Genomic DNA, 13469 nt, shown 5'->3' with positions numbered 1-13469 from the left:
TTCCATTTGTACACTCTCAGAGTTACAGACCCGGAGGGCTCCATTTGGAACCCCCCTTGGGTGTCCCTGGAGCTGGACCAGTGTTCTATACAGCAGTGGTTCTCAAACTGTGGGGTCGGGACCCCCAGGGGGGTCTCCAGATGACAAACCACCAACAGTAAACAAACCAACATACAGTATAAGTGTAAACAAGTGACAATTCAAGGACTTTTAAGCCCCCTTTAATACCTCTAAAATTAAAATAATAAACTAATAACAAGTATATTAACACATTGGGTGCCAGCATTTTATAATAACAGATTACGTTCGGTGCCGAAATCTCACCGCTGAGCTGCGCAGCGCTGTTTAAACTGTAGACTCCACGACGTGCATTCCATGTGAAAAAAAAGCATGCCTCCATTTTGCCCGATGGTCCTGGCTAACGCCTGGAACGATAACATCTCTCACGCGAGTGGCGGAGCGATCGTGCATGCAAAATGAGTCGTTTTCCCCAGCGTAAAAGGTTTCGGAGTTATAGGGGTTTTAGAGAAGGAGATAGAACGGAAGCGGATTGGAGCCATGTTTTTTGACACGGTGATCCATCTGTCCTCTCCTTCTCAGGATCACCACGGGTGATTCCAGAGCTGCTCCAGCCCCTCCCGTGTGGAAAAAAACTAAAAGACACCAAGCACGGTTCAGACCGTGTTCGGCACCAAAGCGCTACTCTGTGCAAACACGGTTCATACCGTGTTTGGCACCCGATGTGTTAACTATATTATTTTAAAAAAATGTTGGCCAAATTGTCAAATTTTACCCAAGAAAGAGGCAAACATTTTGAAAATATTTTCACAATTTTCACAATATTTATCTGTTGAACCGAGTCAAAGAAAATGTAATGCCTCTACTCCTACAATTCCAAGTTCACATGTGATTATTCTGGGGGGTCTGAAAGGGCCTTAAAAGGTTGAGAACCACTGCTATACAGTATATGACCAACTGTCATCTTTGTGATAATCATACAGTATTATAAGGTATAGGGCTGGGCCGTATGGACAAAATATCTAATGTCACAATGTGTGTGACTAAATACCTCCATTTCCATATAGGTTGTGATGATAAAATCCTATTGTGACAATAATATACATGTTTGAAAATGTAAAAAAAAAACTAGATATATACATAAGGCTTATAGGTAGGGTCTGATATTTTTCGGGGTTAAATTAAGTGTTAAATAGCTCTGTATTCAGTACTCATTGTTATAGAGTGTTTGTTCAGTAACAGGTGTCTCTCTGTCTCTCCAGCTCTTTAATAAATAGAAAATGCATTTTCAGGTCGGGATACCAATTTAATCCAATCAGGAGAGAGAACTCACACAGGATACAGATTAAACATGTGAAATTGGAAGTGATGACACAAAGAAATGAGCAGACACAATTGGAACAGTGAGTGACACTATACATTTAAAGCTGATAAATGAGGACTCTCTCTCTTGAGTTGGAGAGACAGAGAGACTCCTGTTACTGAACCAACACTCTGGCAAATGCTTCAGAATATAGTGCTTCAACCTTCTACCAATTTTTTGTTTTTTGTTTTAACCAAAGAATATCACGTACCCTACCTTTTAATTGATTAAATCCAGGAAAAGACAACACTTCATATCACGATATCGATATAATATCAATATATTGCCCAGCTCTATTATGAACATAATATGGGGGGGGGGGTGAAATCTTTTTTTTTTCTTAAAATAAAATACAGGATCATCTAAAAGATGATGAATTGTTTTTTTCCCCCTGTAACATAATTAAAAAAGTGAAACTGTCATATAGGCCTATTCTAGATTCATTGCACATAAAGTGAAATATTCCAAACCTTTTTTTCTTTCTTTTTTTTTATCTTGATGATTACAGTATATACTGTAGTTGATTACTGTATATGACGTTTTCCACAATATTCTATTTTTTTGTAGATGATCCTGTATGTTATAAGTTTTAAATTATTTGGAATCATTTGATGCTTATTTGTAAAGGAGTTTTTTCCAATGGGAGCTGTATGGAATGTGGTTGTTGGGCGAACTTGCAGGTGTTTTATTTGGTTCAGTGCATGGCTCTTGCAGTGGTGTGTGTATTAAATGTTTTTTGGCTCATGTAAACCAAACGTGTGTCATTCTTTGAATGAGGAAAGACAAAGACTTGATTTAATTCTTGAGGGTTATATTTAAAACATTATAAACAAATAGCCCACCCAGTTAAGCAGCCCTGTCCAATACTGACACAAAGTGGCTGTATTCCTGGGTATTAGTTACTCTCTGCTGTTGTTTACTGGTGGCAGCATAGAAATAAGTGGTACCACAAAAATAGGTGTTACCACAGGACTACCACGGCGGGGTACCACCCCAGGCACTATCAAGGTACCACAACTGTAATATGTGATCCAGTGGCATTTTTCATGTCAAGGACGCCAGCTTTGTAAGTGTGCTGCGTTTGTGTACCGGAAGTTGAGAGCTGGTTAAGTCCCGGGAAAGACGCACTGTGATTGGCCAGTAGTCACTTTGAGTGGCAGTTGGGGCAAACGCAGTCCCCACCAATATTATTTACGATTCTGTGCCTATCGGTACATAACTCGGACGGCGCTTAGTCGACTAGCAGACCATCGGCCGGTCGTCGCGGGCACTCGCGCCTGGAGGCGCTCGGGCGCGACACCTCGGCCTCAAGGTCTGCTGAGTCGGCGCGCCTCCGTCATGGTCCAAAACTATACTTTATCGGCGAAAAAAAGTAGTTGAGGATTGAAAAAGTTTAGACTCCCAGCAGTAGTGGATTGGGAGTATAATGATTAGCGAGGTGCACCACTGAGGCCGATGCTGAAATTAGGTATCTGGGCTGTATTAGAATGTGACGTCCTAACTCTTCTATTGTAGAAGAAAGAAGTCCCCGCCCGCGCCCCTGCCCAAAAGACCGTGCACTTACATATATCGCCTGGACACCCCAAATAAGCTCTATGCACAGCAGCCATATTGGAAAGAAATTGGGCCTCTTCCTTACTTCCTTCACAGGTGTTACCAATGGAAATATGTGCTCCTTTAAGTCCGTCTAACATGCAGTCAGCTGAGTGTGAATGAACACAAATGAAACATTGTGACAGACCTAACAGCTGTGACGGGTCATTATTGTGTGTGACATCACAGCGACATCACAGTGACATCATACGGTCACATCAAACCAGCCTTATCCCTTTATGAGAGTCTATCCTATCAGGTCACTGTAATAAGAGCCTTTTACACAGCTTGGCAGAAGGAGCGAGTGCATTCTCCGGCAGCGGCAACAGCCGCGGAACGTCCGCGGAACTTCCGGTGGAGGAGCGGCAGCTCCCGGCAGTGACTGCCGGCGGTGGAGCGTCAGCTGCCGGCGGAGCAGCGGAACTGCCGCGGAAACTGCCGGTGGAGGAGCGGCAGTCGCGGAACTGCCGGTGGAGGAGCGGCAGTCAACTTCTTTTTCCGCCGATAAAGTATAGTTTTGGACCATGACGGAGCCGCGCCGAATCAGCAGACCTTGAGGCCAAGGAGTCGCGCCCGAGCGCCTCCAGGCGCGAGTGCCCGCGACGACCGGCCGATGGTCTGCTATTCGACTAAGCGGCGTCCGAGTTATGTACCGATAGGCACAGAATCGTAAATAATATTAGTGGGGACTGCGTTACACAAACGCAGCACACTCCCAAAGCTGACGCCACCGGCAGCTCCAGCCGCCGCCGCCACCGGCAGCAGCCGCTGCCGGAAAATGCACTCGCTGTCCCTCCAGCTTGGAGCATGTCTGTCTGTCAGTGTTGCCAGATTTTGTGAGAGAAATAAGCAACCAGGTCTAGGAAAACAAGCCCAAAGGCACTTTAGACCAATATACTGTATACATCGGCTTCTTGAAAATAGCTGATCTACAAGCTCACAACACGTTACAATGCTACGTGTTGTGACCTTGTAGATCGGCTATTTAAAAAAATATATTGAAATAAAATGTGGATAATTTTTTTTTTACATTCTAACAACACAAATCTGGCACGTGGGTCCCTGGCAAAAAAACGTTTTCAGATGAGGGTTATACTAGGGACAAATACATGTTAATTTGGGGGTCCATGACATGAACATATTTGAGAACCGTTGGTTTAAATAATAAATTAAAAAGAATTGGAAGCAAGCACACATAAACGCAACCCGCAACTGCCAATATTTACAAGCAACTTTTCATAAAAAGAAGCCCAAAGTTGCTTATAATAAGCGTACATGGCAACACTGCTGTCTGTCTGTCTGTCTGTCTGTCTGCCTGTCTGTCTGCCTGTCTCTCTCCCCTGACTCTCTCTCTCTTCATCCTCCCTCTCTCTCCCCCATTCTCTCTCCCTCCCCTATCTGTCCCCCCCCCCCACAGTGTTTCACAGAGAGATTAATCTTACAGTCTTTGTTTGACGTTTCCCGTGACCTCTGTGTGAACCATGAGGTCACTCCCACTTCCTCCATTCTATCATTATTATTGTCTGTATACTGTACACTTGTGTACAGAGACAGAGTGTTATTATTGTCTATATACTGTACACAGAGACAGAGATAACATGAGGTGTTGCTATGGTTCCACAGAGACACACTGTAGCGTTCACTGTTTGCAGTGGTGGAAAAAGTACTCCCAATTTATACTTAAGTAAAAGTATCAATACTGCAATGCAGAAATACTCTGTTACATAAAGTCCGGAATTTAAAATTTGATTGAGAAAAGGTAGGCTAAAAAACGTATTGGTATCAAAATGTACTTAAGAGTACCAAACGTAGAAAGTACTCATTGTGCAGAATGTCCCATTTCTCAAGTTTTCAAATGTATAAAAAATCTTTTGAAAATAGCCGATCTACAAGCTCACAATGCGTCGCGATGCGACGCATTGTGAGCTTGTAGATCGGCTATTTTCAAATGGCCAAAATGTATGTACGGCTGAAGTGGTTAATGTATGTTTTGAAATTATAATCAACATCTATAAAGCAACTAGTAACTACAGTTTTCAAATAATTGTAGTGAAGTTTAAGTACAATATTTGCCTCTAAGATGTAGTGGAGTAGAAGTAAAAGTACAGAAAATTGGAAACTTTATAAAATACCTAAAAATTGTACAAAAAAATACAGTACAGAGTAAATGTACTAAGTTACTTTCCACCACTGCCTATAATGTACACAGAGACAGAGACATTTGGTGTTGCTATGGTTTCCACAGGGACACACTGTAGCGTTATCACTGTTTGTATTTCTCAACACATAACCTTGTGATCAGGTTGTTTGCTTGTTTTCTCGCAGAAAATCGGGGGCAAATACCAGCAGCGTGTGTTATTAGCCTGATATTGTCTATTGATTTGCCGTTGAATGTGTTGACTCTGTATTTCAGTCCCCACTGGACTCATTTACTGTAGATCGATATTTGCCAATACACATGGATGTGAATACAATTATCCCTTGAAAGCTCTGCACAATATGCTCCTCACAAGTACACGACCCTGAGGGTTCATTATTTTAACCACATTAACCAGTTAAACCGCTGTTAGTCTCAGAGAACTGGACTTGAGTTACAACCATGTGACGGGGCATCCGCTTTTTAAAATGAGGCCAATAAGGAAGAGCCGTTAACCCCTGCAGTTCTCGTTAATGGCCCAGCAGATGTCGCTATTCCCCCGCTCCATTCAAGTAAATGAGGTTTTGGCGCATTTTTTATGTGCAACACCATTGTAGTTTTTTTTTTTTTAAGGCTTCAGTGGTTCATCATCAAACTAATCGATTCAGTCAATCATAGCAAAGTTGATTCGAATATTATATATTTATAGAGTCAATATGTAAAAAACACACTTCTCAATTATTCAGTTATTAATTGATTATTCAATCAATTAGCTCAATCAATTCAATCTCGATCAATTATTATCAATCTATTATTGATTGAGTAATCTCTAAAAACATAATCGATAGTCAGATGCAGTCCTTAACTGGATAACACTGAAAGTGTCACAAATTTGCACCATTAAGGGTCAACACTCAGTGGCGTAACGGAGGGGTAGCAAGTGATGCGGTGCGGGGGGGCCACCAGCAGGGGGGGGGGGGGGGCCCACCTGCGCTGATACAAATATTTTTACAGCAAAGAAAAAGAAAGAAGTTTATTTATATTGGTCAAATAGAACCGAATTAGACCCGAATTAGACCGAATTAGACCCGAAAAATTTCGCGCAGGTTGTGCATGTACGTGAAAGGTAGTCGACACAATGTTTTGTCATCGTTTAAGTCGACAAAATGAACACTTCTCAGATAAACAGGCATTGTTCCTCCAAAACGCTCGTTTGGTACAACAGAGAGGTCTTTTTCTTTTATAGGAAAGCATTACAATGTCACCATTATTGTCTCTAAAGGTCAGATTGAATGTTAGAGTGAAAAATTAAATGGGAGTCAATTAAAGCCATGAAGATAAAACAAACTGTTGAGCTTAATGATGCAGTTATTAAAGAGCAGCTCAAAAGACTCATAATGCTGTGTTAGTGGAGGTGAGATTCACAATGAAACCTTTATTCAAAAGGTTGAGGGAAAAGGGGGTGGTGGGCAGTGGTGTAAAGTAACTAAGTACATTTATTCAAATTCTGTACTTAAGTACAATTTTGAGGTACTTTTACTTTACTGGAGATTTCCAATTGTCAGTACTTTTACTTCTACTCCACTACAGGCAAATATTGTACTTTTACTCCTCTACAATTATTTGAAAACATTAGATGCAAGTTACTTCGTAGATTTTGATTATTTTTACAAAACATTATCCATTGCATCGCGACGCATTGTGAGCTTGTAGATTGGCTATTTTCAAATGGCCGAAATGTATATAGGGCTGAAGTGGTTAATGTGTGTTTTGTAATAATAATCAAAATCTACAAAGTAACTAGTAACTAAAGTTTTCAAATAAATGTAGTGGAGTAAAAGTATCATATTTGCCTCTGAGATGTAGTGGAGTAGAAGTAAAAGTACTGAAAATTGGAAATACTTCAGTAAAGTAAAAAATACTTCAAAATTTTACTTAAGCACAGTACTTACGTAAATACTTAGTTACTTTCCACCACTGTCCAATAGCGTTCCATATGGTTCAGAATAATGAAAACTCACTTGCACAGACGTCCTTCCTTCTCACTTGTGACACAAAGTGTGTTGTCTGTTTGCTGTCTGCCTCCAACTGACTAACCAGCTGCTTGGAAGGTGCTGAGTTAAAGGAGTATAGTTCACCCAACAAAATGTGTTATTTTCTATCAATTACACACCCCATGAAGCAATGAATTCATGGAGATGTTTTGGTTTTTGTCCAATAATTTGATGACCGGCGGAAAGATGCTAATGTATCCGGTAGGAGAGACCGCCGGTCATCAAATTATTGGCTTATATGCGACAAAAACTAAAACAAATCTCCATGAATTCAATGCTTCATGGGGTGTGTAATTGAAAGAAAATAAGTAATTCTTGGGGTGAACTACTCCTTTAAGTGTACTCAACTGGCTGATCGTCGAATGGGTTGCAGGATGACCACAGGATGACCACATGATGACCACAGCCTAGCGGCAGCTAAATCTGGACAGGATAGTACACTCCTTCCATCACCTCCTCCAGTCTGAGCTTGACTGACATCTGAGGCTGAGCTTCCCCAATGGTTTGCCACAATGGACTGCTGCTCCAGTGTAAACAGCATCAGCATCAGCATGCACTGTTGATGGAAGAAGTACTCACATGTTTTACTTAAGTAAAAGTATCAATACTGCAATGTAGAAATACTGTGTGAAAAGTGAAAGTCCCGAATTCAAAAGTATTGGCATCAAAATATACTTAAAGGACCAAAAGTAAAAGTAGGCCTAGTCAATATGCAGAATGTCCCATTTTCACAAGTTTTCAAAACTTTTGAAAATGGCAGATCTACAAGCTCACGCCGCATCACGCCGTGAGGCGTTGTGAGCTTGTAGATCGTCTGTAGCTGAAGTGGTTAATGTATGTTTTGTAATAATAATCCAAATCTACAAATGAGCGTGTAGATCGGCTATATTTCGCTGAGTGTCACCGTCATAAATCTATGAAATATACATAAAGTATAAAATATGGAAAAAATATCACTTAACTGCGCCTTCAAATAGAGAAGTGCTGACAATGGTTACAGTAGGTTAAATAAGGACGTGCCGCGGTCATTTCAATGGGTTTTGAAATGCAACCGTTTTGAAGAGAGTCGTCTCATTTCTTTGACAGGCGTATAAAAAGAAAGAGCCCTCAGCCTCTGCATAAAGGTAGAATATCATGTCTATTCTTTCTGGTGTCAGCATTTCAACACACAATCCCACCAGTACATGTTCAGAGGAATGATGATGACACTATCCCCTATGATTGAACATCCTCCCTCACACTGTGGGAGCGCTGCACAGTCAAAAAAAATCTACATTCATTTACAGTCAAAAAATGGAAAGAAAAACAGATTTTGCTGCATGGGTGAGAATTGTCAGCCTTGTAATAAAAGGCCTTACATCATTTTTTCATTTCAAGGACCCCCTGGTTTCATATTCACTAATAGGCCAAGGGTTCCCAAACTTTTCAGGCCGTGAAACCCAAAAGTTGTCGTATTATTTGAACTGGGGACCCCTGGGGATGACAGATGACAGATGAATATTGTGAAACTAGCCGATCTACAAGCTCACAACCAACGCCTCGCGCTGCGTGATTGGCTATTTCACAATGTTTGCCTATTTCTTAGGTAATATTTGACAATATGGCCAATGTTTGACAATTTTTTATATTGTAGTTTGTTGGTTACGTTTGACGTAATGGCCTTATTGTTAGTAAATTCTTTACATTTTAGGAGGTATTAAAAAGGTCTTAAAAGTCATTAAATTGTAACTTTAGAAATGTGCAGATGCTGCCCACACAGTATGTTGGTTTGTTTACTGTTGACTGAGAGAAAGGACTGCACAGCAGAATGCCCGCAACACTCCAGATTAAATAAAAGTCTTTTAAGGTGCACAGCTCCATTATATCATAAAAGTGAGGGAATAGCCAGCACACAATGAATGTCCTTTTCACATGGTTTTATTTGCGGTTGCGGCCGTTGTTTCTGTCTGTGAGAGGCAAACAAAACCATGTGAAAAGGACATTCATTGTGTGCTGGCTATTTCCTCACTTTTACCGTTGAGTGAGAAAACAATGTTGCACATTAAGCTATTCACCTGGGGACCCCCCCCCCCCCAGCCCAAAATCATTTGGGGACCCCACAGTTTGGAAATCACTGCACTTAAGCCACACGGACCCCCATTTGATACCATTTTGTTTATCTCTGTGACCTTACGGGTCCATTTGGTTCCATTTGTACACTCTCAGAGATACGGACCCTTTAAGGGTCCACTTATTGGACCCCTGGTGGTCCCCGGACCCGACCTTCGATCAGAAACAGCGCGTTACATAATTATTATCAGCATGAAAATCTAAATTCCCCACAGAAAAATAATAACCCACGCTGTGTGGAGCGTCACCATAATGTAGCGCTGATCAAAGTCTGTCAGACACAAGTTCAGAATTAACTAGAAAAAGTGCTCCTCGGAGCACAGGGGCCTGTTCCTCAAAAGGTGAATTAGAGCTAAAGCCTGGCTTTTCCACCTATCCTGGCTTAATTTAGCCAGGATTAGAGCTGAGTCGGTTCCTCAAAAGGTGAATTATCTTGAAGATTAGTTTAGCCAGTTCACCCTGGCTAAGTTTAGCCTTATCCGATTCCTCAAAAGAGAATTGAAGCAAGCCTAGCTTAGTTACCATGGCAATTTAGCTGTGAAGTTAGCCTGGTCAGGAGCAGGCTAACAGCCAAGCTTACTTAATCTAGTGCCTTGTTCTTCAAGTTTTTCCACAGTTAATTCAAAACATGTGTTTGTATATGGACTCATTTTAATGACCCTGCATTCAAATAAAATGAAATAAATACAATAAGATATAATCAAATTAATTACTGAAATAGTGTGTGACCATGAATCATAATCATAATTGTTTCACAATGACTCATGTGATATGTAATTGTCACTCTGTTATAGTTAACACTATAGTTCATCTTGTTGTTAGATGTTTGATAATATATTACATTTTTTTTTTAATATTATAAAAAATGTCTGACACATACATACACACACATTTACCCGTAACTTATAATTTATATATATATATATATATATATATATATATATATATATATATATATATATATATATATATATATATATATATATATATATATATATATAAAGTATTAGTTAAGGGTTTAAAGGAGCCTCTTTGTAAGTCAATGAGGAGCATATTTTAAATTATCAATTTCTAGTCAATGGAGAAATTATTTTTTATTTCTTGTCCACCTTTGGAGTTAAATCATGATGGCAAGGTAACTACACAACCCAAACCTCTACCAAAGTGGTCTTGCAAATGTGGTGTTATTTATTGCGTGTCTCGTCCCATCCCGTCCCCCCCGCTCATCCCGTCACGGCCCCCTGTCGCGGTCAACCCCCCCCCGTCCCGTCCAGTCCCGTCCTGTCCCGTTGTGGCCCCCGTCGCAGTACACCCTACCCCCCCCGTCCCGTCCCGTTCCCGTTCCCGTTCGTCCCGTTCGTCACGTTGCCCGTCCGTCTCAACACACACACACACACACACACACACACACACACACACACTCACACACACACACACACACACACACACACACACACACACACACACACACACACACACACACACACACACACACACTGTGTGTGCTTTCAATACTTTGCCATGCTTTCTCCCTGGATCTATTTATTGCGGTCGCGTTTCCTTTCTTGCTTAAATACATTTTACTTCCTTGTATGATTTCATGAGCTGCTGCAGTGCTGCTATTCAGCCACAGAGAAGAACGCCGCTCTGGTTTTGGACTCCGTGATTGGTCAAGTTCAAGGAATCTGCGCTCGAGTTCATGGTCTTTTATAGAAATACGTCGCCGGCGAATCCCCGCCCATTCAGCCTGGCTTCATTATCCTGGCTGGACACAGCCTGTCTTGACAAGGTCTAGCTCGACAAAGTTGCTCCTTTTCAGCCTGGCTTGGCGTCTGAGGAACGGAACAAACGAGGCTTTTCGGACCCGACTTTGTCAAGCCTTGATTTGGCTTAAGGCCAGGCTTTGTTAATTCACCTTTTGAGGAACAGGCCCCTGGTCTCCGCCAGGTCAGGTAGGTTATCGTGGGGTAGCAATGTTCAGAATTTGCCAATCAGGATGGAATATAAAAAATCGGACGGAACCATCTTGATCACTTGACTATAGAGATAATGTGTACTGATTTGCATGATGTTTGGACAAAATGTGTAGGAGTAATATAAAAAATAAGAATCGGCCTCCTGGTGGCGCTATAATAGGGCAATGTGAAAAGGGTGGCGTTTGTTCTTCAACGTAGTGCGAATGTGCGTGCAAAGTTCCACCACAATCGGACGCTGCGTTCATGATTTGCGGCATTTTGTTCAAAACGGGCCACTCCTGCAAACTTTAGATGTCAATGTTAGCCAATCAGGATGGAATATGAAAAATAAAATAGACCCATCTTGATCACGTGTCTATAGAGATCATGTGTACCGATTTGCGTGAAATTTGGATAAAATATGAAAGCTTAATCTCAAAATATGTGTTTTACATAAGTCGGCCTCCTGGTGGCGCTATAAAAGGCTAATGTAAAAAATGCAGGGCAGATGTTTTTCCTTGGCCTCTAGGGAGTATGCGTGCAAAGTTTCACGCAGATCGGTGCAGTTACAGTTAAAAATGCAAATTGGCCTTTTATAGCGCCACCATGAGGCTGATTTGAAAACGTTCAAGTGGCATTTGTTCCTCGGCCTAGTGGGAATGTGCGTGTGAAATTTCACGGAAATCGCAAGCTGCGTTCATGATTTGAGGCATTTTGTTCAAAATGGACCAATCCTGCAAACTTTGGAAGCCCCAACCTTAGCCAATCAGGATGGAATGTGGAAAATCAGACAGATCCGTGTTGATCACATGACTATAGAGATACTGTGTACCGATTTGTGTGATGTTTGGATAAAATCTGTAGGAGTAATATTAAAAAATGGGTTTTGCACAAATCGGTCTCCTGGTGGCGCTATAACAGGCCCATGTGAAGAGGTTCTGAATTGGCATCCAGGGAGTGTGTGTGCACAGTTTCGCAGCGACCGGGCCAACGGTGCCTGAGATTAGCTGTTCACAGACAGATGGACGGACGGACACACGGACACACAAACGGACACACAAACGGATACACAAACGGACGGACAGGGGGTAAAACATACTCTCTCGCCATGCCTTTCGGCCTGGCGGAGACAATGACAGCTATTCTATTTGCGTTGTGTCTCCCTTCACACACTGCCATCAAAATAAAACATATTATCCCCCAAAATATCATCTTGAAAACATAATGTCAGACACTTCTTTTCACTTACACACTTCACTCCTCCTCGCCTTCTGCTGTAGTGTTACTACTGTATGTGTCCCGTTGTCATCTCATCATAACGTGGAAATTAATTAGCGCCTTAGTTGGTGCCAGTCATTTCAAAACTGGTAATTTATTCACATCAAGATCGACTCTTACTGTCGATTTATTTGGCTTGTGTATTTCTTTCATGTTCCTCTGTCTGCCATGTTGTTGCTGGCTGCCAAAAATGAGTTGGAAATATTTCAATTTAAACTCCATAAACAGCATTAATGACACCTGGACCTGGAGTGGATAGCAGCACTGGGTAACTTTTTTTATTGAATAAAATGTAATTTGGTCCAATCTGTATTTATAAATTATACAATTGGGGTGGTTGTATTGTTGTCTCCCTGCTCTTCTATTGAGACATTTAGATCGTGTCAAAGGTCATGTCTCACCTTGACTCATGATCTGACACGAATTTTGACCTGAAGGTTAAGATTACATTTATCCCCTGAGCAAGCAGGCAGGCTCTATTAGCTCAATGGTAAAACATGTCAGCAGTTGCGCAGGAAACCGGGTTCAAATCCAGGGTAGAAGAGGAAAGTCACATAGTGCAGGGGGTTATATAACAATATCAACCGTTTTAAAGGCACTTTAATTAATTAAGCCCTACTGTGTATATACTTTGTTGACCGGAGTCCCCCAAGGCTCCATCCATAGCCCACTCCCTTTGTCCCCCTCTATACCAAATATCTTTGCCAAAATAGCTGATGTACAATCTCTTGCGAACATTAAAGGACGACTTCACCCATTTTCATCCTATCTTTGTATAATTGGTCCTCACTGATGATTATGATGAAATGGTAAAAAAAAAAATCCTACTTGGTCTGTGCCTCAGAGGAGGGCTGTGGACAGTTCAGAAACCTGTCTACCAGTGACATCATCGATGGGGAAGCCAGGCTAATAGAAACTGCAGTCTTTCTATTAAAGTTAGTATGCTATAATGAAAGCCATTG

Source organism: Gymnoscopelus braueri, assembly GCF_963280865.1.
Source record: "Gymnoscopelus braueri genome assembly, chromosome: 1".
NCBI lineage: Eukaryota > Metazoa > Chordata > Actinopteri > Myctophiformes > Myctophidae > Gymnoscopelus > Gymnoscopelus braueri.
Note: the sequence above shows the minus strand (reverse complement) of the source record.